The sequence below is a fragment of the Dermacentor variabilis genome, chromosome 9 (genome assembly GCF_050947875.1).
Source record: "Dermacentor variabilis isolate Ectoservices chromosome 9, ASM5094787v1, whole genome shotgun sequence".
Taxonomy (NCBI): Eukaryota; Metazoa; Arthropoda; class Arachnida; order Ixodida; family Ixodidae; genus Dermacentor; species Dermacentor variabilis.
The window spans coordinates 57,382,551-57,409,392 of NC_134576.1; the positions used below are offsets into that span (position 1 = coordinate 57,382,551).

A 26,842-nucleotide genomic window follows, 5' to 3' on the forward strand; every position below is an offset into this window, starting at 1 on the left:
GCTAACGACAGCAGTAACAATCCAATGGGACAGAAAGTACTAAGAAACAAAGTCAAGTCATAGTAATAAGAGTGAAGTATGAACAGAAAAGGAAGATCCTGGGAGTATTATTTCACACACAGAAGCGTAATTAAAAAAAATAAACAGCACAATAACTTTCCCAACAAGTAGTGATGAAGTTTCCTCTTAAGTAAATGAATGGAAGGAGATGATTTAATGGAGCGTGGTAGTGAATTCCATATGGATGTTGCCGAAAGGTTCGTAGTAAATTTGCCGTAGTTAGTCCTTGGTTTCGGTAGGAGGTAGTTATTATGGTGTAAAAATCGAGTGCCAGTGAAATGTGGGGTCTGGTCTTTTGTTATAAAAAGTATTGGTAATTCTCCTCAACAAAATTTATACGCCAGGACACTTAGAGAACATTTATTTAAATCCACTACTGACGAAATGGTATATGTGCGGAGTAATGGCCAAGCACTAAATGAGAAATGGCTGTAAGTGATTATCCTCAAAGCTTGTTTTTTTGTGTGCTGCAGGGGCGCCAAGTGAGTTGCGTAGGTATTGCTTCAAGTAGAAATGCAGGAAGAGGTACGTCTGTGAAGGAATGCGCAGTAGAGTGAAATTATTATACGTACTTGAATATATTATACGTAATATACGTACTGGAAGAATGACCACATCCTTCAGCGCTTCAACTCTGGGATGCATCTTGTTCAATGTCAATCGTTATAGTTATCTGGTCAAAGTTCTCCCTAGTGGCGCGAGGTTCACGGCTTTTTAAAGAAAGCATGGAGAGAGTCGGTGCCTTGCTCTGTTGGCGGCCACTACTTCACCATGCGCGGCAAAGACATTTATTATTCTCCTTTATAATGAAAGCCAATAAAACGACATTTGGTCCTCCAGACCAGCAATAATAGTGAGACAAAAGAAATCCTGCTAGCATGCTCCACCTTGTAGAGTATCATGTGTGAAGCGTTTACGGATAGATGCTCAACTAAACGTGTTGATGCAGATTCAAGAGAAAATCGAAGGATAAATAAAGTCACAAGCATCATAGATGCTTGGGGCCCCCATTACAAACGGTTTCTACAGGGATAATGAATATGACGAAATCTGAGCTTAACGCCAGCTGTGGCTGCATGCTTGCCTAGGCTGTAGCTTATATGTCGTGATCAAAATATTTAGGTGGAGATAAACACAGTTAACAACAACGAAACTTATAAAAGACGGTGACACGATTGCCTATGAGTGTTTAGAAGACCTTACTGGCCTTAGTAAAGCAGAGGGACCTGCGCAGTGGTGTCCGGATTGGTGTCCTAAGGACAGACGAAATAACTGTGTTTCACCGCGCGACTAAAAGTGGTGTCGTTGCCTCTTTCCCCGATCTGGTCTAGCGCCGCTGATAACAGAGTAGACAGTTTATATAGGTATATAGGTAGTACTTAGGGATTGGTAAATGAACTTAATTGCCGTATTTCAAACAAAGTGTTCCGTTATAAGAAGCGCCAAATGGTAAGCGAGGGACGACGCCCTCTCCTTATTTGAATAATCGCCGCGGTCTCGAAACTAAGGTAACACCGTTTCTCCAAATCGACATAGGCGACTGACAGAAGTGACGCGTATGACCCCGACTAGCCACCAACTTGGGACTTGCCGGTGTAAACGTCGCCTAAGGAAAATATGGCCGAAGGAGTGCACACGCGTTCCCAGAATTATCTTGCTGATTGGCCGCCGTTGGGTAAATACTTCGTACAATAGGTGGAGCCACAAGGAATGAGAAACCGCCTAGGGAAGTTGAACTCTGGCATGTTGTACATGCCAGTCATCCACCTCGCTTAACAATAAAGCTTCGTCTCCCACTTTAAACATTACTGAGTTAACCACTGATTTCACGGAGACGACCGAGACGAAAGAATGCATGGGCACTTTGCCGAGTCGATCGACCCCTGCTGCCTGCGGAGGAGCAAAGTCTTGCGGAGGGCAATATGTTGTCGTTGCCGAGCTATCTATATAGTCTCTCACGAAATGTCCCGAGCTATATTGGCTCACCTTCTGCATCGATTTTTATTCATACCAGCTTTTACGTTAAACTTTACAGGTTCAATACTGCCCAGTAAACTCGCTCTCTAAAGCTATAAGTCAGCTCTGTTCAATTATACACTGCGGCCTTCAAAACGCTCAGTAGGACAACAGTACACTGCCGCTGCATGTGCCACCTTCCTCGCAGAAGCTGATGCGCGCAACGTAATGTTTGTGCGTTTTACAGTGCCCTAAGCGGTGTGGTCATTTTGAAATTTTACGGCATCCTGAAAAACTGCCTTTTACAGATAACAATATTATCCCTTGTTTTGGGTTATTCAGACAGGCGGACATTACATGTACGACAAATCGAACCATATGTTGAACTAATACACAAAAAGCTACTCATTAAGGTTATACTAACTTACTGTACACCACATATTGTGAATGTAGTCGGGTAGTTTGCTAGGCATATACATTTGGAAGGAATTTCATGATGACATCACTTTGGAGATATGTGCCATCAAGCTAGCGTTATCAATCAATCAATCGATCAATCAATCAATCAATCAATCAATCAATCAAGTTTATTTTCCTTTGACTGGAGGGACGCCAGGAGTAAACGGCATAAGGGCTTGACGAAAGGTTTCGACTCCCTATTACATGATTTCAAATGGCATTGCCAAAAAAACAATTGACATTTTCTTAAATTTCTTCGCTTTTATTTGGTAATGATAGGATTTAATTTATTTTTCTAAACACATTGCACTTGTCGATCAACCAGGCAGTACATATAGGATCTAAATGTAATTAAAGCGTGCCACAGAGTTACTGTATCAACATCACATGATACCCACTATTTTTCAAATTCAACAATTCAGAATAATATTGCAGGTGTATGTACCGGTATCTTACAAAAACGGAATATTATACACAGATATCAATGATGTGTTAAAAATAAATTGTAAAAAAAATAAAAGTTTTTGTTGTTAAGGCAATGCAGTACATGTAAAACATATATGAGTTTACTCAAAATAAATATATATACACTGCGCATGATACACGCATTGCATGAAAATTGTACTCAAATTCTGAATGGACATTCGTTAAAGATGGCCGTGGTGAATTAGGCAAGAAAAAATATGTGCAGAAAGGTCTACACAACGCCTGCTTTATCTTATTCTTAACTGAAAATATTGCAATGCACAGTATGCACAACTAGAGTATATAGCTGAACGAGCAAAAAAAAGTGCAAATTACTGTGATTATAAGATCACGCGGTGATAAGTGATGATGAGTAATATAAACTTACAGTAAATAAGTCAATGAAGAAAATTTAGCGTAATCGTTGAATTAGCTAAATTATGTTGGGGCAAACTGTACTGTTTCATTCAGGAGATAGCTGACGCAAACAAATACTCGTGATAATTGATGCCGAGCTGTCATTAATGCAAATGTTAACTTGTATATGTTGTTTACTAAAGTAGGCAGCCTGTAACACGGCGAATCGTCTCCGTAATTTCATAATACCGCTTTATTTACTTTTAACCAATTTCCTTGTGCCCATGTTTCTAGTTTTACAAGTGTTTCGTTGATTCTACTTTGCTAGTATAGTTCATATGAGTCCGCAGCGAGAAGTGCATAGTTAGCATGTTCTATCATATGTGGTTCATTTACGGTTTGTGCAACATCAGTAACAAATTTTGAACAGGAGTGGTCGTTCAATATGTCTTCGGGAAAACAGGCTTTTATAGTTGCTGGAAGTGTGTCTCAAATACTATTTCAACGGATAGCATCCTGTGTTACAGGTCGGAATTTAAGAAATCTAAGCAATGCAGCGGATGCCCTAACTTTCTAATTTCAGAAGGATGGTGTGATTGAGATGATTAAATGCACTAAAGAAATTGATAATAACACGTATGGCAATTTTTTTCTGGGTGAAGGCTTTAATCATGAATTTGATTTGTCTGCTATCTCGGTCAAGCGGTTTTTTTGTGAAACCACTTTGAAATTTGCGAAGAAGCTTATCTTTGTTAAATGTCATACGCTTATTCAATGCGATGTGGCCTAACTACCTGAATGCACTTAGACTGGGTTTTTCTTGCGTGTTAAGATAAGTATTCGTCACAAGCATAAACATTCTGAGATGTTCACTAATACCAGTACCACAAATAACCATTGCTTTTAAGTCTCCGATAATATTCGGGATGAACACATCAAGCAATGACGATCCTCCTACTTATAAACGAGCGAACTGCTTTTAGCTGACTGCCAGAAGTAAGGATGTCATATTAATGTACCCTCCAAAAATGAGTTCCAATTGTTCTTCACAAGAATAAGCGAAAAGTCGATGAACAAGAGTAATACATGGGTTGAATTGCTCTGTAGGAGACTTTTAAATAACACAATATACTGTTTTATTACTGCTTACTGTCAGGGCCTCAAAATTTGCTTTTATGACAGGAAAATCTGGCTCATGTAAACAAACGATGTTTTCAGTCACGAGAAGCAGTACGCCAGCTCCCCTACCTACCGTCACTTCTGCGAGCATAGCTGGGGTGACCGCGAGGGCAAAAAACATTTGATGTCTCGCTGTACAAAGTTTCCGTGAGCATTATAAGAGTGAAAGTGAAACGTCTACCAACAGCATTTCATCCTGTTTGTTTGTTAGACAGCCCATATTCTGATGGAGAAGCAACGTAACCGTGTTTTTTTTTCGTCGTTGTTGGTGGTAGAATGAAGGTCGAGTGTACGGAATCTATTTGTTGAGTAGTCTTGGAATTATTTCAGGTATTTATAGCCAAGCGCGTTATTTCGTTGGTTACATTTGACAGAGTACCAGGGCGGCTTCAGCCTATGTTTTTTTCATTTCTACTCACTCGTTTTTTTCTCATCCCATATGTACGCGCAATCACCGATGTAGAGCTTATTGTACACCAGGGTGACTCTCTTGTTTTTCTAGGTTTTCTATCACGCTGTGCTGAAGTTTATTTTTTCTTACGTCTCTTATCATTTGGCTGAGGTCGTCTTCTATGGAAAACTCTGTCTATCAGATTTTACTCATTTTCATTTAACTCTTTCCTACCTTTTCATGCACAAAGTAAGGCGCTTACATGTAGAGACAAGGAGCCCTATATATTTGTTTTGCACGTGCCCGTCCATGCTTGTTCCCGTTTGTGTTGTGTGGATTATCGTGCCGCCAACTAACCATGCGTAAATGCGCGCCGAAACTTCAGTTGGCGCACCCACAAATTTCAAGGTCGCCCCCCCTATAATTCAGGTTGCCCCCCCTCGCCCCCCTAAATTTTAGTTGGCCGATGACCAAGTTTCAAGAGGGGCCATCCCTATATTTATATCGCGCCTCGTTCAAATTTTAAGTTGGCTCACGCGGGAATTGGCCCACCCCTAATTTAGGTCACCCGCAAATTTCAGTTTGCCCACTCCAAATTTCAAGCTGACATACCTCCGAATTTCAAGTTGATCCACACCCAAATTTCAAATTTCCCTACCCATACCATAAGGTTCCCCATAAGTTTTCTATGCAGCCCTATGTATTACACTGCATATTCTGTAAAATCGGGTTTATTTTTTACAGTTGAACTTGTTTCTCATCGGTTTAACGCAACCAGTTTAACCTACATTTGCGCTTTTATAATGCATAATTGTCTTAAATTCGAAAAATACGCATTTTTGTGGGGATTCAAGGCATAACACCTTTTGCGTGAAGGTTCGTATGACGGAGCTGAAGTAATCTGTGTACAGTAGTTGTAGGTTTGTTACTTTATGGCGACGGTGAACTGCACAGAGAAAACAGCTACCAAAGTTAATTTTCATTCCCTCTATTTCATTTATTGCAGAGTTACATCAACCGATGTCTATGGTATGGTACCACTCAAAGTACCTGTATCATGTAGGGAACATCTCCACCACACTGAAAGTTCGTCGGAGTCTAAATTCAAGAAGAATGCAGAAACCCCACTGGAGTTGTATAAGTATCCGTTACCAGACCCCTAAATTCCAGTTGGGCTGCCGCTAAACTTATTTTGGTCAACCCGAACCCTAAATTGGCTCACTCCCGTACTTCAATTGGCCGAGCCCTAAATTTCTGTTCACGCGTTCCCAAATTTAAATTCACCCATCCTCAATTTTCTGCCAGGCCCACCCCCAAATGTGAAGCTGTAAAATATCACGTTGTCTTGCACCAAAACTTCAGTTTCAGCTTCTACATGCATCTTCTATATATGAAGTCATATGTGTCCCTATTGAGATTTTCTCTGATAAAATTTCGGGCTGTTGCTTATTGCTTATAAAGCTACATATCATATTCGTATGCGCCGTTATCGCGATTCAATGTCTTAACTTCGCAAATGACGCATCTTGTGCATTACATGTTTCGCGCGCATTTTCTTGTGGAGGAGTTTGGGTACTCGTCATATGTAGCTTAGACATAAAGAAACACAATGTAGCACACCAAGTGCATGCGTGATGCGAGCTTTCTTTGAAACTATTAACAAGGTCTCCTACTTATTGGTGTGTTGGTGACCACATGAATACAGGTGCGTGAATAGCGCATCGGCGGAGAAATAAGACGTATTTGTAAGGACGCACCCGGTTGAATAACGCACAAACGCTCCGTACTTCTGAAAGAATTGGTAAGTACTGAAGGTTTGAGTGTCGTGGAATCCTTTGAGCTCACTATTGCGCACAAGTTCATGTGCATAAGTTGGCGAAGGGACACATTGTACTTGAAGTCATATCACCCCCTCCCCCCTATAAGTGAAGGCCACATAATGCCTTTTAACTGAACTTGAAGTTTTTTTATGCCCAGTGGCAGGGTCACAGCAAAGAGGAAGACCTCCGTATTCCCCACGTAGTCTGGTCGATTATTGCATAGCGAGTTTAACAAGTCAGTTAGCTTGTAGGACTTCTCGGGAAACGCCGTATTCTGCACCTATCTGCAACCTCAATCTAGCTGGTCTCTCTCATGTACCGATAGCATTACTTGGGGACAATAAACCACAGAAACCGGTCACCACCTTTCGGGAAGCTGGGAAGCAGCCACGCCATTCCTAAAGTATTAGTAATGATTTTTGATGGTATTGGTGCAAGTAACACCCGGAAACTGGTGATACCTGTCAATAGTGCATGAACTGACTTTTGAAGGGTAGATATAACAAGGCTATAAAGGGGCCTAGATGTATTATTTGTAAAGTGCGTACAATATATATGTCATAAAACCCGGATTAGGACACGTTAGGTGTGATATAAATGATGAATATAAAGGAATTGCAACGAAGGCATGTTATACGGAAATGTAGCGGTGTCGGCAGCACTTGAACTGAAGGGCACGGAGGCACATGCTCTGCAAGAGCGTAATATCGTAGCAGGAGAGCTCAGTGAGAGGAGATGTTTGGGATCTTTTGGCTTTACGACTCGCACGATGTGAACATCCAGTAGAACGTCCAAAACGATTTTATTATCGAAACAACGCTTCTGAACCAAGTAACATTGTCGGATCGAGTGGGATTTGCATTGAGTGGGCTAAATTAAAGCCCTTTGTTCTCTCATCGCTTGTTTTCCCACCCACCCCCACAAGAGGTAGGGGGACGTGCACGTCTTGCCACATTTGCCGCAGGTAGGAGGTTCATCACCGCTCAACAGGTAAGGGTGTCGTATGCGCGGCCTTTTCTTGGTTGACAGAAAATGACCTAAGTTTACCGTATTTTCTCTATTGAAGGGAAACCTCCTAAATGCGGCTCAATTAAATGCAGGTTATATTACGTTTCAGCGTCAAATATTTGTTGGCAATAGCTTAGTTTATCGCCCGAGAAAGGCTTCATGTCTATGGCAGGAGCAGCTATGGAAGTATTGCTGTATTTAATAGCTACGGACGTAACAATTTGACCTGTAAGCACGCTGCTTTCTATGCCTCCATGCCCGGGCAGCCAAAATAGCGCATCATCTTGGTTAAGTGTATAAAGCAGCATATTGAAGAGAACAAAGATAATTGATTACAGCGTTCATGGGTTACCTTAGGGCTATTGAAACTGTCAAGATGCTTAAGGAGTCCTAATTTGCTGGCTTGTTTTACAGCTGATAACATTGCCTAAGCCCCTGGCGTAAAGATGCTTGTTTCAAGGCGCAGAATATCGGATTCTGAAAAGGAGGGACCCACTACTGCATTAGGCCCTCCTTCATGCTGTTTTGATGCATTTGTATAAAATACCGTGCACGAGTACTCCTTTTGATGTTCTACAAGTACATTTGAATGGGTGTCTGTGGAGCATGTTAAGTGGCCTCTACAAACGGCGTGGTACATTGTATGAGCTGACAATGCCATAGTAGCAACCGCTCACTAGAGCCATAAAACGATGTTGAAGCAGTAGAGCACCTATTTCTTCCCCGAGGCTTCTTACAAGCAAAGAGAATGGCTCTCTCGCTGCAGGCGAGTTATGAAAGGGTGCAGCAGATGGATATAGTATTTAGAGGAATAAGAAGGATGTTCAATGGTCCCCTTTACTCTCAGAAAACGTGTAAAACTGGTATATGACCACTGCATATGAAGAGGCCACTAATTTGATTCAAATTTTAAGCTCTAGATCGGACTTGTCCTGAAAGCCTCAGTCGATAGACGTATACTCTACTCGTTAAAAGCTTTTAGTAGTACATTGCGATAGCAAATATATGACATGCGCATTTCTCCTGTCGCCGTGATGTTCTGCATAAAGTGCAAGGTAACACCACCGCCGCGCGCCGTACGCGGTTATGTGTCAGTAAAATCATACCTGCGGAGCCGACACGTGAGCCTGAATCTCTCGTGTGCAAGGTCAGCAAGAGGGGAGGAAGCGCGCAGTTTTCCGTCGCGCGCAAGCCACCGTGTGGAGGGGGGAGAGGGGGGCAGCGTTCTACTCCGGTAGCGACTGCGTATTGTACGGCCTCGCGCGCTCAATCTTGCAAGTCACCTGTGTTGTGGCAGAGTCTTCGTACGCCGGTGGCTCATACCTTGTGCATGCCGTGTTTTAGCGTCCAGTTTGCGGTGAAACAATAGACAACACGTAGATCAATTCGCTCGCTGCTTCTGCTGCAGCGCTTCCTCAAACCAGCATTTTGACAGCAAGTACCCAGTGATCAACGACTGTGATATGTTCATATTTGGCTATGCGCACTGACACCATGCTTGTTAATATATTTAGTAAGAGAATATTTTCTATTTATATGGCCGACAACACTACTTTCCTTGCTTCATACGCTTGTCTACTAATTTTTTTATCGCAATGGATGCTTCACTTTTTGAATGAAACTACGAGTTTTTAATGCATTTGGTTATTGCTGAATGATAAATTTCAGCTCCGTAATTGACGAGTGAGCGGACAAAACTTATGAAAATGTAGGAGACACGATCACTACTACTACCGCGGTATGTGTGCTAAAATAGTTTTAAGAGTTCATTGTCTACGGGAATTCCGCCCTCAGATAGTTTGGACGATGAAAAAACGTGAGCTTCGAGTGTCAAATTATTCCTAAGAACTTATGCACGCTGCTCACAGAGATCTTCTTCACCACTGATTGCAGTATTTGGGTCTGCAATTTGGGACAGCTCTTTTTTAGAAAGAGCACGCTAGTGGTTTTTTAAGTGTTTAAGGGAACCAATTTTATTTGAAAATTCAGATAATTAATGTAAACTAAGCTGCAACTGTCGTTTCCAGATAGCAATATTACATGATTTAAAACTTACCTTTAGAGAAACATTTAGCCTGGAATGACTGTGTAAAATGAAGTCAGTTTTTAAAAAAGGAGTGTACAACCTACCATTCCTCATTGAGTTACGCCAGTTCTTTGGGTGAATAGCTCAGAAGAAGCATCGCCAGTTCTTACGCAGAATGTGGAATTAGACAGACAGCTTTCAGTGGTGTTCAACACGCTACCCCGCACACAGTGAGCCGGCAGAACACGTGAATTCTGAAGCAGCATAAGGTATCGTATCCTTTCTCTGTGTTCAAAAATACAGATAACCACTGTTTATGAATGAAAGTGTCCTTAAGATTTCCCATAATGTGGAGTAGATAGTCATTTGTCCATCTAGTCACCCTGAAAGTGCATTGGAAAGGTTTGAGTAGCTTAGTGGTCCCCATAAAAAGGAGAAGACGCCGATTTACTGTTTTTTCGAAGAGCCCGCGATTGCAGATACTCAATGCTTCAAGTCTATAATTGGTGGAGAAAGACGTGTCCTTGCACTCTTGGAAAATTGGGTTTATTGCTGCCTCTTTTCAAGCACGTGCGATATGGTTTGGCGATGATGAGCTTGGCATTGAAAATATATAGGACACTTCTGTGTGTGTAAATGTTAAAATTCCTTAAATGGTTTCAGGAGATCCAAGAGTAGTCATTTCAGCACTGCTCTGCCTGGTGCTCTTCTATGTTAAATTGACAATTGTATGCTTTATTTGGTGCGTAATTAGCTCAAAGGGCTGTCGTTCTACTCGTTGTATCTATCTAAGTTCAATAAATGTACCTGGAGCTGCATATAGTGCTGAAAATTGACACCCACAAATTCTGCCTGGTCTTCGAGACTCCATATTTATCAGAGGCTATAACATTGACTGCGGCCTTTTATTCAATTGAATCTTTTCCATACATTTCCTTCATTTCTATAAAAGCTTGTAGCGGAGACATAGAGTTGCTAACTTTCTTATCCTGTCCAGACAACTTTATTTCTTGCGATTTTAAATATCCAAAATATCGATAAGTCATCCGCAGTATATGATTCCCGAAGGCGTTCACAGACCTTGGTTTGCAACTTACGTGCTTCACTACAGTCTTCATTCTACCATACGACTCATCGTTAGCAGCCACTCCTTTTTTTCTTTGCGGGCTCCATTCGAATGCACCAATGATAAGAAAAGCTGTGAATTATGCAAGAGCATCATCGATGCTTAAGATGCAGATGTGATCACGCATGCGACACATGCGTCAGTTGACGGAGGAGCTTCCGGTCAGCTGATTTGACCTTCCACCGAGGAGCGCGAGGCCATCATTTATTCTATAATTTTTTTTATGTTTAGCACTCTAGGAAAGTGGTCGCTGCCATAGCGATCTTTGATTATATTCCAAAGGAGGTTCGTTATTATTGTTGGAGATGCTATGCTCAAATCTATGGAAGAATATGTCTTTTAAGCACTATTCTAAAACGCTGCCTTATTCTTTTTAGCAGGCAAGCGCAAATAGGAAAAAAGTAAATTTTCAGTTAACTGGTCTTTCGATTTGCACACAGGGTCCGCTCAAGGAGATTTGTGTGCATTGAAATCTCCAAGGACTATTTAGGATATAGGTATCTCGTCTTAAGGCCTGCAATATTTGTTTACGGAGTGAGAAATGAGGGTGTATTTAGAGAAAGCCGATGCTAAGGAGTTTACTTAAAAGCACAGCGAGAACTTCAACTACCCCAATGTTGCTTTGGAGTCGAACGCAACAAGTATTCTTCCAATCAGTCGTGTAGACGCCATGTCCGTACCTGTAGTTAGTGTGGCGAATGCTCCTACGTAGAAGCTCTTGCATGCCAGTCACCCGAGCTCGGCGTTGATCAGCACGCACTCCTCCGAAGATACGCTTGCCTGAACGACGAAAGAAGGACGATGCTTGAAATTATTATACGCCCGATATTAGCGCGATAACAGAAGTAAACTTGTTACACATGCCTTTAAGTGAGAACTCAAAAGACATTGAAAGCTTTGATTATTGGTCCTCAAATTTGCTCGAGACAACGATGGCGCCAGTAGTTTGGGTAGCAGTTGAGCATGTGCTATAGATCAGTAAATTGATCACTTGAATGTTCATGGTGCAGAACCTCAAGTGAAAAGTTTTTCTGCCATATAAAGCAACATGTGTGATCTATCATATACGTGCATACATAACAAATAAACACCGTGCTTCGCATTTCGTGCTAGCTTAAGGCGACTGTTTTCGCTTATCACGTGCCGAAGCCATGTCAACCATGGCACATGCGAATGGCTTTACGCAGTCTATTTATTACTTTTATGAATTTATTTTAGTCATAACACCTTTGTTGTCATTTCACATTTCAAGATTTATATAGATAAATAGATTATATATTCATATATATTATATATTTACCAATTATGTAGAGTAATATGCTGCTTAACACCTGTGTAGCTGCTTGTTGAATGTCAACAACTGTAAATTATCATTATCTCTTTTTTGCAATTTGTGAAGTTTCCGAGCACGTGCACTGTTTGACAAATGAGCATGAAAATGCAAGTTGCTCGCTGCTTCGTTTCACCTGCTATGACCACCTCAAGGGCTACGCGCAGCCAATTGATCATGTCCTTCTCTATCGGAGATAAGTAACACGCTGTGTGCCTTGATTTCAGATTGTAAAAAAAGAAAAATGGAAGAAAGAGAGAACCCGGAGGGTTTGTTTAGTGACATCAATTCTCGGGCAGAAGCCAAGAAAAAAACAAGAAAAGCAAAGGTAAGACTGTGTGGTGGCTCAGGTGACGTATATTAGGCCAAAGAGTAGAAAACTTCAGAAAAAGCGAGCGAAAGAGTTTGACTGAAGCAAGCATGTCCTGCCGGTAAAGTTCGGCCCTCCCTACATCAGATGGCGTTAGTCGAAGAGCGCGAAGAAGAGAAACATATTAAAACACCATTTAAGTGCGAACTACTAAGGCCCAATTACTAGAAGGTCAAAGAGTGTCTATAGCTGTTAGTTCTGGCATCACGAAAGCAGCTAAGCATTTGTGGCTTGAATTGCAGCCCCATGTCAATGTAAGGGGACTAAAGAAACCATTCGTCTGCGCCTTCTGGCATTATGCCAAGAAAAGCCTTTGCTGTTGTGCCTAAACAGCGAGAAGGAAGCGTAGCTCTGATGACCTGGCTACGGTGCACTCTAGGCGGGGTATTCTGTTAGTGTCCACCTAGTGGACATGCTTATTTACTATGCTGCTCACGTTCTGAATCGTGGGCTGGGCTGTGCTGGAGTGATCGTGAGGAGACAGGCAACCCCAGACAGTCAGCGCTACAGCCGCCGAAGAAATGGACATATCCACTAGGTGGACACTTGCAGAATAAGACCCCCCCCCCCCGCTGCCTCCTTCATGTGGAGCACTGAGTGCTGGACCAACATGTGTCATGATCCAAATGAGGCTCACCAAAAAAAAAAAGCGCAGTGAATTATCGTCTACGAAAGAATATGGGGCAGATGGTCACATTCCTCAAACGCTCCATCCACGCCTAAACGCACGGTGACGTGTTTAAGTGCGGCTGTCCACCTCGTCTGTTGTAAAGTAGCAGAGGATATCAGGCGCAGGGTTGTTACTCCACCAGCCAATCACAGAAGCAAACAAAATAGTCGTCATGCAATGAGTTCAAAATGGCTTCGTACTTGATACCTCAGGAGCGTTTCCTTTTCTTCAAGAGTCTTTTCATCATCGGATGTGATGAGGTGTGGAAAAGACACGGACAAAGTGTATGGAGTCTGAGCATTTCACTTTTCAAAAGTCCGCGGTACAGTTCATTTTACTGCTGTCCCCGTTTTACTCACGAAACTATTTGTCACAAGCCCGTTTCAAAATGAATGACAAAATAAATCTTCAATCATCATTATCACCGCACCTGGTCATTCGGGTTTGGCGGTTATTTCGCTCTTTCCTGCATAATGTTGTCTAACCATTCCGCCATGCTGACCACCTCACGCTGTCATGTGTCGGAATGCGCTCAATAAGCTTGGCCTTATATTAGATATAGTTTGCAGTGACGCACGTGGCAAACATATGCGTTACTCGTCAGTTGTTTTTATTTGCCGCTGTGGTGCAGTGACGATAGAGTAGAACTTTTATTGAGGTTAAATTACAGCCGTAGGCGTTTTATATGCGGACGTGGCGTGCCACTGCTTTCACGCAGAGCAGAGCACCGAGTCTTTCAAAGATGTCACTGTCTTCAATACGCGCAAACGTTTGTGGCGGGCGCGGACCTGCAATGACGCTAACCAGGACCCTGTTCTGCGTTGTGCAGGGCATTTTTCAGATCGGTGCATCGACGGAAACGAGCGGCTACACGTGCTGAGATAAAAGCGATATCGTTGGCGTCTATCAACTTCTGGAGACCTGGCTCCACCAGCCACACCACCTGGTAGTCGCGTTGTGAGCGGCTACACGTGCTGGGATAAAAGCGATATCGTTGGCGTCTATCAACTTCTGGAGACCTGGCTCCACCAGCCACACCACCTGGTAGTCGCGTTGTGACGTCCCCTGAGCACACCATTATAAAAGAAGCACATCACCGGTTCGTCTCCTGTGGGCACGGCGGAAGCGGACTGCCAATGACGCTAACCAGGACCCTGTTTTGCGTTGTGCAGGTTAGTCCTTACAGTAGTTCTTTACGGACCGATTGTCGTGGCATTTTTGTCCTGCCGTGCCTACGGAAGTGTTTACACCTTGCCTGTGAATGTCTTGTGTGCAAGTTGCTTCTCTGAGGGGACATTGAATCAAACCCAGGTCCCCCGCTGAAGGAATTCTTGGAAGAGCTGCTTGAGGGTCAAACTGTTATCCCTAACGATATTTCAGAAATGAAAGTCCAACAATCTAACATAGAAACATTGATAAATAAGCTTCAACAGACGTGCGTTCAATTTGACAAAAGGTTATCTGAATCTTCTCCGACGGAAGGGGTTCCGGTTCGAACTACTCTAAAGTCTGTAGAAAACGTTATTGGCTTCCAGTCAAAAAAACTGATCTCGAAGACAGAAATAGGCGGTCAAACGCAACTATTCATGGCGTTTCTGTCTGCGACGACGAAACGGAAGCGGCCCTCAAGGAAAAAGTTCTTACCGAGGTAACAAGGGATAAACTGCAAGTACAGTGGAAATCAATGGGCCACATTCACAGCCTCGGCCGACAAGGCAGCAAACGACTGGTCATCAATCTGTAAGATTTTGACAAAAAGAAAACTTATATTTCAAAATTGCAGCAAGCTCAAAAATTCAGGCATGTCTGCACAAAATGATTACTCGCAAGCAACGCTAAAGCAACGAAAGCTTCTGTGGGAAAGCGCGAAAGATGAGAAACTGCAGGGTGAAAAAGTACACCTACTTCATGATAAACTTAGATTCGATAAAGATTTGTTTTTTGGGATGAGACAAAACACATACGCGTTAAGATAAACAATCAACGCTCTCAGCAGCCCGAGCCTTGACGCCTTTCCAAAGAATGTGACAAGCACTAGCGCATCATTACCCTAAATGCTCGTAGTGTAGTAAACAAAACGGCACCCCTTGAGGTTTCTTTACTAGAACATGACCCACACATTGGCGTCATAACCGAGACGTGGCTGCGGACTGAAAGAGCCGAAGAGGATGTCTTCCCTAATTGTTACCAAGTTTTTCGTAGGGATCGGCCTTTCAGGAGAGGTGGCGGTGCAGTTCTAATTAAAGACCACCTACTGGTTGTTCTCTGGGAAGAAATTCCTGGCCTTGAATATTTGTGCATATGGAACCGTAGCTTCGTTATGTTTGCCATTTACAGACCTCCTGATGCAGCACCTGATTATCTGTTCAAACTGGAAGAGCATATGTCTCGGCTCCAAAGAAGCAAACTGCTAGTTATTGTTGACCTAAACCTGACAGGCGGAAATTGCGAGCGTTTTGAATGCCTTCCTCAAAACAGCAATAATTTAAACAGTGTACTTAACGTGACGTTAACACATGACCTAACTCAAATAGTTCAGGAACCGACACGTGTGCAAGGAACTAGCAAATCTGTACTGGATTTGGCATTTTTGCCAAGAGGATTACCTGATTACACTGTTTAAGTTGTGGAAGGCATCTCTGGCCACCTGCTTGATAGTGTTCGTTACTCATTGCCGCTTGTACTCAATCTAATAACACTGTGAAACGTTGTTCTTTCAAAGACTACTCACGCACAGGTGATGCATCCACCATAGAACATTTCGAAACGTGCCTTATCGATTTTAATGGTACTGATTTGCACACACTTTGCCGCCGTTTTAAATACATGTGCTACTACTGTATAGACAAACTTGTGCTGAGCAAACGTAAATTCCTTCTTAGGCAACACCGTGGATGACGCGTAACATAATCCATCGAAAGCGAAAGAGGTTAAAGAAACAGCGCTTACTTTTGGGTCATTTAACGGATTTAAAAGAAGGTCTTGCACGCGCAGTACACTCTTAGAAAGACCATTACTTTAATACACTGTTGCCAAATTTCATTGTAGAGGAACCAAAAAAGTTTTGGAAATATATAAGTGAAAAAAAAGAAACCGGTGTCGCAAATTTTCATTGATGGTTGTGTGTCTACAGATCACGAGGACATTGCGCACCACTTCAATGAAGACTTTCACAGTGTGTTTTCAAAATCCGGTGCTTGTCCATCCAATGACGCAGTGTTTCGCCCCTGTGATGTAAATTTTATTCAATATCTTGGCGTAGTTTCTATGTTACTAAATTTAAAAACTAAATCATCATGTGGTCCCGACAACCTTACTAACGTGTTTCTGAAGCGATATGCTGAATCTATTGCAAAGTCTTTAGTAATTCTATTTCGTATTTCATTACTTCATCGACAATTACCGAGCGGCTGGAAGATAGCCAGGGTTGTTCCAATATACAAGCAAGGGGACCGCGCATTATTGTAAAATTACCTCCCAATATCACTTACATCATCACGTTGTAAACTAGTCGAACATATTATTTCCAACCATAATAATGAATTTTAGATGCGCACGCACTCCTCTCTAATTTCCAGCACGGGTTTAGAAAAGGATACTCAACAATTACACAAATAGTGACAGTAATACATTCACTCGCTTCATGTCTTGATAAGAACGGTCAGATTGATGCCATATTTCTTGACTTGAGTAAAGCTTTCGATAGAGTTCCCTATGAAAAACTAATATTCAAACTCAAACGCATTGGCCTCCCGCAAATTTTAATCATATGGATATCAAACTACTTTAAACAATCGCTACGAATTTGTATAAGTTAATGATCAACAATCAGGTTGCCTTCCGGTCGGCTCTGGCGTGCCCCAAGGAAGTGTGCTGGGGCCATTATCGTTTCTGTTATATATCCATGACATTACTACGGAACTTGATCCGGATGTCCAAATCAGGTCGTTTGCGATTGATTGTGTGCTTTTTCAAGAAATAACTTCAATTAAAGACCAAATTCATCTTAACTCCTCTCTTGCTAAGATTTTTGAGCGATGTGAAATGTGGGAGATGAAGTTTAACACTGATAAGACCGTCTTTCTTCCCTTCTCTCGCAGAAAGCTCCGCTTTCCTTTAACTACAGGCTAGGTACGTCACCTTTGCTGGAAGAGACTAAATATTAGTATTTGGGGGCCACACGTACTAATACTTTATCGTAGAATTTACATATAGATAGAAAACATGTGGTCTTCCGCATTCCGTAAACTATACTTTTTAAGACATAAGCTTAGAAATTCTCCCCCTAGAGTAAAATTACTTGCTTACAATTCAATAATTAGACCGAAACTTGAATATGCATGCGTTGCCTGGGACCCGTTTAATAAACAAATTATCGCCCGCCTCGAGAAGGTACAGGGAAAAGCTGTAAGGTTTATTTACTCTATATTTTCCCCGTATGACTCACCCTCTGAATGAATGCAGATTAAAGGCAACCAATGTCTTGAACAACGAAGAAAAAATTTACGTTTGCAATTTCTTTTCTTGCTTTGGAATCAAGATCTAGCTATTAACCCTTCTCCATATCTGTCGCTTTCAACGTCGAGGCGTACACTCCACCATCATCCTAATTCCCTGACGCCGTATTTTGCGCGAACAGATTTATTCAAGTTTTCATTTTTTCCTCGCACTGTAACCGACTGGAATGATTCTTTACTGCCTTTAGCCACACTTTGATGTTTTAACTTTAATAATATTTGGGGTTTTACGTGCCAAAACCACTTTCTGATTATGAGGCACGCCGTAGTGGAGGACTCCGGAAATTTTGACCACCTGGGGTTCTTTACCGTGCACCTAAATATAAGCACACGGGTGTTTTCGCATTTCGCCCCCATCGAAATGCGGCCGCCGTGGCCGGGATTCGATCCCGCGACCTCGTGCTCAGCAGCCCAACACCATAGCCACTGAGCAACCACGGCGGGTATGTTTTAACTTTGTTGTTATTGCTTTGTTGCCATTTAACCCACCGTGCTTGGCCCTGTACAAGGTTTGCAGTATTGAATAAAGAAAGAAAGAAGGAAAGAAAGAAAGAATTATTCTGTTGATGATCGTCTTTTCTCAAATGATTACACATTATTTGGTGTAATCGCAGGTATAGAAGCACGTGCAGCAGCGTAAGCAAGTTTTCACCGAACGAGCAAATTGTATGTGCAATGTGTACAAAAAAGTCTAACTATTCTTTTATTAGGTGGCTTTGTACAGTAGTAATAAATTCGTGTTTTGCGACTTACAGTTATTGCACTAGGGACCCTATAATGTAAAACTATTTCAATATGTTATTATTCCAATCTCCTGACGTTAAATTTGCGTAACCGCCGACGCAAGCATCGGGCGGTGACCCGCAGGGTTGTCTCAGTAAACCAGTCAAAAGCTCTCCTCGTTTATGGGTGGTCACTTTTGTTTCCTTCAGAAACAAATAGCATTGCCGACATTGCGCGGCTTGTCTTATCTGATTGGGTGACAAGAGGCGAGGAGCACGCACAAGCGGAGAGGGATTCGTTAGGGATGAGACACTGCGCTGAAAATCGATAACCGGAAGGAGAGGCTGGTGCTGGCATCTGCGATTGGTCCGCTTGCACTTAGCTTGAGGTGGCTTGTCGAGAATCGCGACGGCAAGCAACGGAAGGTTAAGAGTGCCGCTAAAACGGATCCTCAGCAAACAAGAGCTGCCACAGCGAGGTCATAAACGTGCCGAAAGTGAGCGAAAATGCTGCACGGCAACGCAAAAAGCTTTATTGTACGCAAATAAACCCATACTCTCCGGCAGGTGCGGGTATCCACCGTCTAAGCTATTGGTGGCAGCCAAAGCTTAGGTGATGGCTAACCACTGCCGAAAATACTTCGTAATATAAAATTATCAATATTCAATTTAGTTGGGAATAAACATAAGTTAATAAAGAACGAGTACAATTCCTCTTTGTCTACATGCCAAAGTTCTATTCTAGCTATGCTCATGAGACTGGAGACTGCCGCCCTTTTAAAGACAAAGTCATGAACTTGATCAATAAGTACACACCCGAAAAATAAATTTCCTGTGGATCTGGCTCCCCGTGATTTACTTACCCCACACTGCGAAATAAAATTTGGGCATAATAGTGGCGTCAGCAGGTGCGCTGTCTATTTATCTGTGGATGCGAATGGTATACCATTTCTCAATAAGAACTGCTGCGGCACACTGATAGCATTGCTCATGGGATCCCTCCGCTGATGAGAATATGATGAGTGTGAATATTGCGTGTCGAGCAGGTATGAAGGAAATTATTAATAAAATAACTGTGGATTTATGGTACAAAAGCATGATGTAATCATATGGCACGCCCTAATGGAGGACTCCGTAATTATTTTAATCTCTTGGGGTATTTTAACGTGTGCTCAATGAACGGTATACGGGTGTTCTTTTGTACTTCGCGGCAGCTGAAATGTGGCAGCCGTGGCCGGGATGTGATCTCGCTCCCTCTGGCTTAGCAGCACGCCACCAAATCCACTATGCCGGTGCGGCATGTGGATTAAATTAATACAAATTTTTTTCGAAAGTACCACGGCCTATCCGACTGTCTTTCGAGACGTGAATTTCTTCCTAGTATAAGACGAGTTCTATATTCTGCCGTCCGACTGGAAAACAGGGAACGTTGTTGTCTAGCGCAAATAAGTTGCTGCTCAAAACTATCTTAATTACCGGCCTATATTGCATGCTATCGCACGAACTAAAATTGTTGAACATGTCATACACTGTCATGGAGATACTTAGTTCGAATTGGTAATTTCTCACGTGCCACCACGATTTCAGGAATAAATTGCTATGGCGATGTTCTCGCCATTGCTAAGGCGATGTTCGACTTCGGCCGCGGTAGCCATTATTTCATGGCGTTGCAATCTAAAATACGCCTCTGTTCTTAGATTGAGATTCCCGTTAAACAACCCTAAGTGCTCAAAATGAATCGGGAGTCCCCACCACGGTATGTCCCGCAATATGCCCCTTAGTTTTTGGCACTTTAAACCCTAGAAATTAAAATAATAAACAGAAACTCGTGTGAGCCTCATTTCCTGTGCCTTGCTAGTGATATTTTGCGGGCTGTTGATGACAAGTCATTCCGTGACTTCGCAGTGCGTGCGAAGCAGTGTCTCACTCTTTGCTCCTAACTGAACTGTCCAGGCTTAATAGTGACACTACTATCACGGGCTGGACTGAAGGCTCTCCTTATGTGAAACACTGTCAAAAACAGGCACTCGGTCGAGCTATATGAAAATAAAAACAACTTATTTTCAAAGGGCTCTAGTGGCTAGACAGACATTTCCAGCACTAATGTGCTCGATGCCTCTAAACAATCAATAGAGAGCTACCTGTTGTATATCAAAAATGTCACATTAGGCTTTGCACATAATGAGTAATTGTTTCTTTAAAACAAATTGGGTGTTCCTGCTCCTATGCCAACAGCTAGATGTCACCCAAATTTCTAAAACCAAAGGCGCTACACAAGACGAACGAGGGATCAAGTCTACGTGAATAGTATTTGTATCCGTTCTATGACTCCAAGAAAATGACTGAATGGAAAACTAAACGTCAAGAACGTCAACTTGACTGGCACACTAAACAAATCATGTAAGAGACGATAATTTGCGCAGTCAGCGCAATATGCCATGTTCGTACCAGCAGTTTATGTCGCAAATACTTCTGTGTAGAAGTTTCTTTCTGTAGATACTTCTCCGGTGCTCTGGTGAGCTCGACGTCACACAGGGCACATTTGTGGGAGCCACGCTGTCTCTTGCACTGGGCGTTAGAAAAAAGAAAAGCACAGGAATTCATTACGCCTGGATTTTTTGTTACTTCCCTTTCGCGCGCATTGGTTGGTTGCAGTCGATGTAATTCACTGAGCACTGAACTGGCACAATATACACAGGGAAAAACAAAAGGTTTAGGAACAAGTACGAACTACAGCTGGATTCAGCAGTTACTCCGGCAGTTTGGAAAAAATTAAGCACCTACCCTAGCAAACACGCTTTTTTCCGACGGTAATTTAGAAACCATAGCCAAAAGGATGTACACACTATATATCTAATGTGCTGTTACGTATTACGCAATGTTTGAATGATTTGTGCCGCTTTTTGGCACAAACGTTATCGTTTTAAGTTATTTTGTTTATCGTCTGGAATCTTAATCATGGATGCAATTGCTCACGATACATTTGTTGAAATATGGTGTTTAGTATTTATACACAATTATTTTATGTTTATGTACATGATGGCGAACGATGTCCTTGCTTGTAGAATTACCAGAGCCTTCATGGCTTCATCTATGGTTTGCTTTTTGTTGAAAGCCAATCGCTATAGTTAACTCTAGTAAGATATTTTCATGGTAGCATGTAGTTCGCGTCTTCAAGAAATGACGTAAAGAGCCGTTGCTTTGCTTCGTTTGCGATGTCTACCTTAACCTTTATGGCACAGCCTTTTTAACATTCTCATTTATAGATAACGCAGACAAATAGACATTCGTGCCTTGAGACCAGCAGTATTAATGAGAGAAAAAATTATTGCTCGCATAATCTATTTCTTAGAGCATCAACTGCAAAACAGTACCGAATAAATGCCGAAATAAACATGTTAATGCACATTCAAGAGCAGATGATATAGATTGATGAATAATGACACTAGACTCATAGATACGAGGAGCCCCTATAACATAGATGATTTCCACAGTGTTAAAAATATGTCATCTGAATTGAATGCCCGCTCTGTTTGTATGCTTGGCTTGGTAGTACGTAGCCAGGTGGGTTGCTGAAATTAGGAAATTTGCACGTGCAAATTGCAATCGGCTGGCGGAGGGCAGGGTTTATCGGAAATTGCAGGGAAAGGCCTTCATCCTGCAGTGGATATACACAGGCGGGTGAGGATGATGGCAATGATATATCGACATATACGCCCATATGGCGATCAACCAAACAACGCCTACAAATAAGCACTTAGGCCAAACCCAGAATTGTAGTAAATAAAGCTTCGCTTTAAGAACTAAACAGACATCTTGACACAGCACAAATATATATATATATATATATATATATATATATATATATATATATATATATATATATATATATATATATATCGTCGGCAAGTCAGCCTACCCTGAATCTGCGCGGAGACTCTTGTTCAAATGATTGGTCTGTTCGCGGAGACTGACTGGCGCCTGTCGTCACACTCACAGGCATGCAAAAATGAACAGGCAGTTTTTCTGTAGCCGAGCGCGTAGCACTGCCGGTCAAGCGTGCTGCTTTGAAGAATGGAGGAGTCCTGGCGTGCTTGGCGCATGACCGTTCAGATTCCAAGGCATGACTTGCACTTACAGCCATGGTTAGTGGAGTCGCCAGTGTTCTCCCAGCAGAGCCCGCGCATAACGGACCTGATTACAATGAAGTCTTCTTTAAATATTCTACAGTTTTTGCTTGGTGATGGTTGTCTTGATTCTCACGCAGCAGAGCGCATACAAAGCACCCAAACAAAGTACTCAATTAAGAACGCATCAATAATGCCAAGCAGCGCACTCACATAAAAGCGTTTACGGGTAATGTTGCGATTAAAAGAGAGTGCTGGTGATACGGCAGCACCAAAGGTGCCTAGGCAAACCTCCGAAGAAGCGGAAAAGCAGAAAGATAACGTAACGCGCATTTCAGAAAACAATGTCCGACACAGCGTAGTGATGCCGGGCATTGTTTGCTTAACGCCGGCGCAAACGCCTCGAAAGTTGCGTGTCCTCGCGGTTAGCTTACGTTACCCATAGCTCTTGCTGGGAAGTTGTTGAGTTCGTAACGCAGGAAGAACAGTCCCATGATTTTGAAGCGATGCCTTCTGCAACGCCATGCCGTTTCGCCCTGTTCGCGCCACATCAGTGATCAAACTGACGCTCCGCCCACTTTACCTAAATTCAATGAGCGGACCGTGACCAGGGGATCATCAAAACGGCACAGAATCGAGCGCAAGACGTCGCTACAAATTTTTTTGTATTATTGAAGCTACTTATTTAAGCTATCAGCGCTGTCCTGTGTGTTCCTGCCTTCTGTCGTCGTTTTTTCGCGCTGCCCCTTCAAGATGTTCAACCAGTACCAACTCGCCCAAATGTCGATCCTTCTGCAAATACTACATTGCCTGCAGGCTCTGATTGTACCAAGATTGTGCTTATCAGATGCCAGCTTGCCAAGCTTAAGGTCACGTGAAAAAGAAAAATATACGTATGCACTTATTTTGCTTTGTTGAAACGCGTTGCAACACAATTTTCTGCCTTTCCCCGTTACAGAATGAAATATTCATTCGTCATGGATCGTTAAGTGATGCGGAAAGTGTCTAAATATAGGGGCAACGAATTCGAAACGCTTTTTGCCAAAAGATTGGGCGAGCGAATCCCTGTTAACAAGACTGATTTAGTACATGTCACCGTTCGTTGCTTTACGTTTAGCCGAACATGAGGATCAAAAGGGAGAGGGAATGTGCACGTCTGTTCCACTGCTATTCCTCTGCCGTCGTCCTCTCGCACTGGCTAAGCCAGGTGTGGCGTCGAAGGGGCAGGCAAGGAAATGACGCCGCAATAGCATCGATGCAGGCAGAAAGTAACAAAAAATGCATAGGAAGATTGTAACACAAGTAGGGGCGGCAGTGAAGAGAAAAGCCGGGCGTACTCACTCACATGTGGCCACGATGCAAAAGGATTCCTCGTCGCCAACATGTGGTCATAATGGCGACAGGAACGCGTTGCTCAGCAAGACGTGGCGCTGATGCGAACGCTAGTAGCGTCCGTTCAGAATCCGGCATCAGCGGCAGCAAAGCGGTTCCTCAGGAATCGTGAAGGCATCGTAGTACGTACTGGATGGCCTACCTCCGTCGCCAAAATGTGATCGCGGCGTGGCCTCCACGAACGCCACTCCGGGCACGTTGGACACGCTTTGACGGTGCCCTGGAGAAAGAGACGAGGGTGGAGGTGGCAGCTGAGGCGAAGAACGTTTTCATTCAGCGTGGAGCCACATAAATGAGCCCTGAAGAACTAGAACAGCGTCCCTCAGGGCGGAACGGTTTGTTTTCAAAACCTAAACCTCTATATCATACCAGGTAGGGCAACAAAAATAGCAAAAGCAGGGAATATCATGGCAGCTTGCAGGAAGCGCCTAAATTTTCGTGACGCCTACACTAACAAGTCCTTTGTAGGCCGACGATGGGACAACTAGTTCGCAGCGAACACCAAGCACCGTGCCCAAAATACAATAACCTCCGTATTCAGAACTGCACCTTGCCTTGAAGCCCATGCTTGGCTCGATATAAACGACGCCTGGTGCGAACACGCCGAAGACGCTTATTGCGTTTCCTCTAGCGCGCTCACGAAAGGCGGCATTTAAATCAAGCGTGGGCTTCAAGTTAAGATGCATTTCTTAATACGGGGGTAAGGTAAGTCTAGCGACTACAGAAAGAAAGAAAAAAGAAAGAAAGAACTGGCTCTTTGAGAGATGAAAGTTTCTTCCAACGCCAACGATCGAATTTCATAGTGCCTCAGACTATGCACACCTTTATATATATATATATATATATATATATATATATATATATATATATATATATATATATATATATATATATATATATATATATATATATATATATATATATATATATATATATATATATATATATATGATTATTATTACTATTAGCGAAGGATACGGATAAGGCGTACATCTTTTGACTGCGGAGTGATTTATTCTTATTCTTTTATGAAGTAGTGACGTTTGCAAGTACCGCCGCATGGCAGACAGGAAATCTACAATATTTGAAACTTCACTGTGCACTACGTAATTACGAAAAGTATATGAAATTCGGCGTAATGTTGCAGTCACCTTAACCGCTAATTCTTATAGAATTTGTTTCGCGATAGTTAAGGTAAAACAAGAGTTACACCCGTCTTTTTTGAACATACTCCCTCCATAGACGACTACGTATTGACAACGGACGGGAATTATGAAGCGTGTACAACTTTAATGCGACCGAATAATGATAAGTAAATGAAACCTGCCCTAATGATATAGTCGTATTAGTGGCCAATTTCAGTTTATTTTTTTCCAAGTTACCTACATTGAACCGAGAGCCACAGAGCATTCGCGAGAAACGGGTGACGAAAGCGGCGGCTGGCGTCTGACGCGGACGCCGGAGGTGAAGGCTGGCGTTTCGACACAAGCACTCGATCCTGGTGTAGGTAGCCCTTAGCAGCTCCGCCCTAAAACATTTGCATCACCACGGCGGTAAAGCTTACATCTGAGCAACATAAGGCAATAGTTGAAGAGCGAGTGAGCGTAACCACAGCATACACACCGGAACGCTTAAGCGACGCAATACGCTCAACGCAAGGAAATACGAATGCTTGCTTTGCGGCACCCCCCTGCTGAACTAGAATGGCAGCCGGTGGTTCACCCGTAACCGAGAAACAGGCAGCGAACAGATGCCCAAGGGCTAAGAGGCGAAAAAAAGGAGAGGCGTGCTTACGTGGAAGCGGCTGGTTCTGAGCACCGCACGAGACCGTCGCACGAGACGCGAGAGCGCACAGTGCTGCTCCATCCCAGGATAACGATGGCGATGATGTTGATAATGACGCCAAGGACAGTTGTGTGTGCCCTTAGAGGTTTCTCTTAAAATTAATGGCTGAGCACCTTGCCGCAATTGCAGTAAGTTCTGCAAAATGAAAATAATTTTCACGTTATGCTAATTGTTGGTTTTCAGAAATAAGTTGCTCGCAGAATGGACGCCACACAGAGGCGAAGACGAACACAACCTTGCGCGGAACAATAACAGCGAACGCAACAGAGCGCTCTGTTTTCTTCGTCGTCTTCTCTTTGTGGCGTCCCTTGTGCACGACGTACTTATTTCTGTACGCAAATAAAACCTGCAGGAAGGAAATTTTGCACAAGAATAAAAAGGGAAAGCCCCTTGTTATTTTCGCCCGGAGTTTCTAGCTGGAGGATATAGAAGAATGACAGCGCATTTATTGTTTGGAGACGATTGTCAACGGTAATGAGATGGCCACGTAACTGGTGATGGGATATATGTTTAGTACAATATAATGATTACTATCACCATCACTGTGGCGATTATGATGACGGAAAAACTAGACAGAGACAGAGTGGGGATATACACAAGTGCAGAGCGTTTACTAATGCACTTGATGCACTACCGTTCCTTAATCTGTGTGCGCCTTTTTTTCTGTATAGAAAGTTCTTTACTCGTGTTTTTTCTATACACATCCGTGTAGACCACGTTTATGTTCAGTGCTACCAGCACAGGTCGATGGCATGGCTTCGCAGGTGCAGCCGTAGCCGTTCTTCCGTTGCAGATTGTCTGAAAAATTGCCCCCCCCCCCCCATTGTGACTTCAAAAAAAGGTAAATCAATATGAAAATCACTTTATTTCAGGGAATTTTCTGCGGAAAGAAAAACTAAACGCTGGAACATCTTGACCTGCCCCCTGCCCACGTTCAGTGCATACAGCATTTACGCGCACAATAGCGTATAAAATACGGTGCACATTACATGCAATTTGCCGTTGCACTCAATGTACAGTCG

At 42.8% G+C, this 26,842-nt stretch overlaps 2 long non-coding RNA genes across 3 annotated transcripts in view; both read right to left on the reverse strand.

Moving 5' to 3' along the window:
- LOC142558017 (uncharacterized) overlaps nt 1-20,944 on the reverse strand; it is a 32,688-nt gene extending 11,744 nt beyond the window's left edge. Inside the window, exons 1-3 of the long non-coding RNA XR_012822919.1 lie at nt 20,905-20,944; nt 14,862-14,955; nt 11,528-11,627 (exon numbers count right to left, since the gene is read on the reverse strand). This is a non-coding gene — a long non-coding RNA (uncharacterized LOC142558017). The remainder of the gene's footprint in view (nt 1-11,527; nt 11,628-14,861; nt 14,956-20,904) is intronic.
- A 1,021-nt stretch (nt 20,945-21,965) lies between these two features.
- LOC142558018 (uncharacterized) lies at nt 21,966-26,068 on the reverse strand. 2 transcript variants are annotated; one of them, XR_012822920.1, is made up of 3 exons: nt 25,770-26,068; nt 23,925-24,195; nt 21,966-22,028 (listed from the first exon to the last, which is right to left on the reverse strand). It is a non-coding gene; the product is annotated as an uncharacterized LOC142558018 (long non-coding RNA). The 2 variants fall into 2 exon arrangements; XR_012822921.1 differs by having other exon boundaries at nt 21,968-22,028; nt 23,929-24,195.
- Nucleotides 26,069-26,842: the final 774 nt, after the last annotated feature.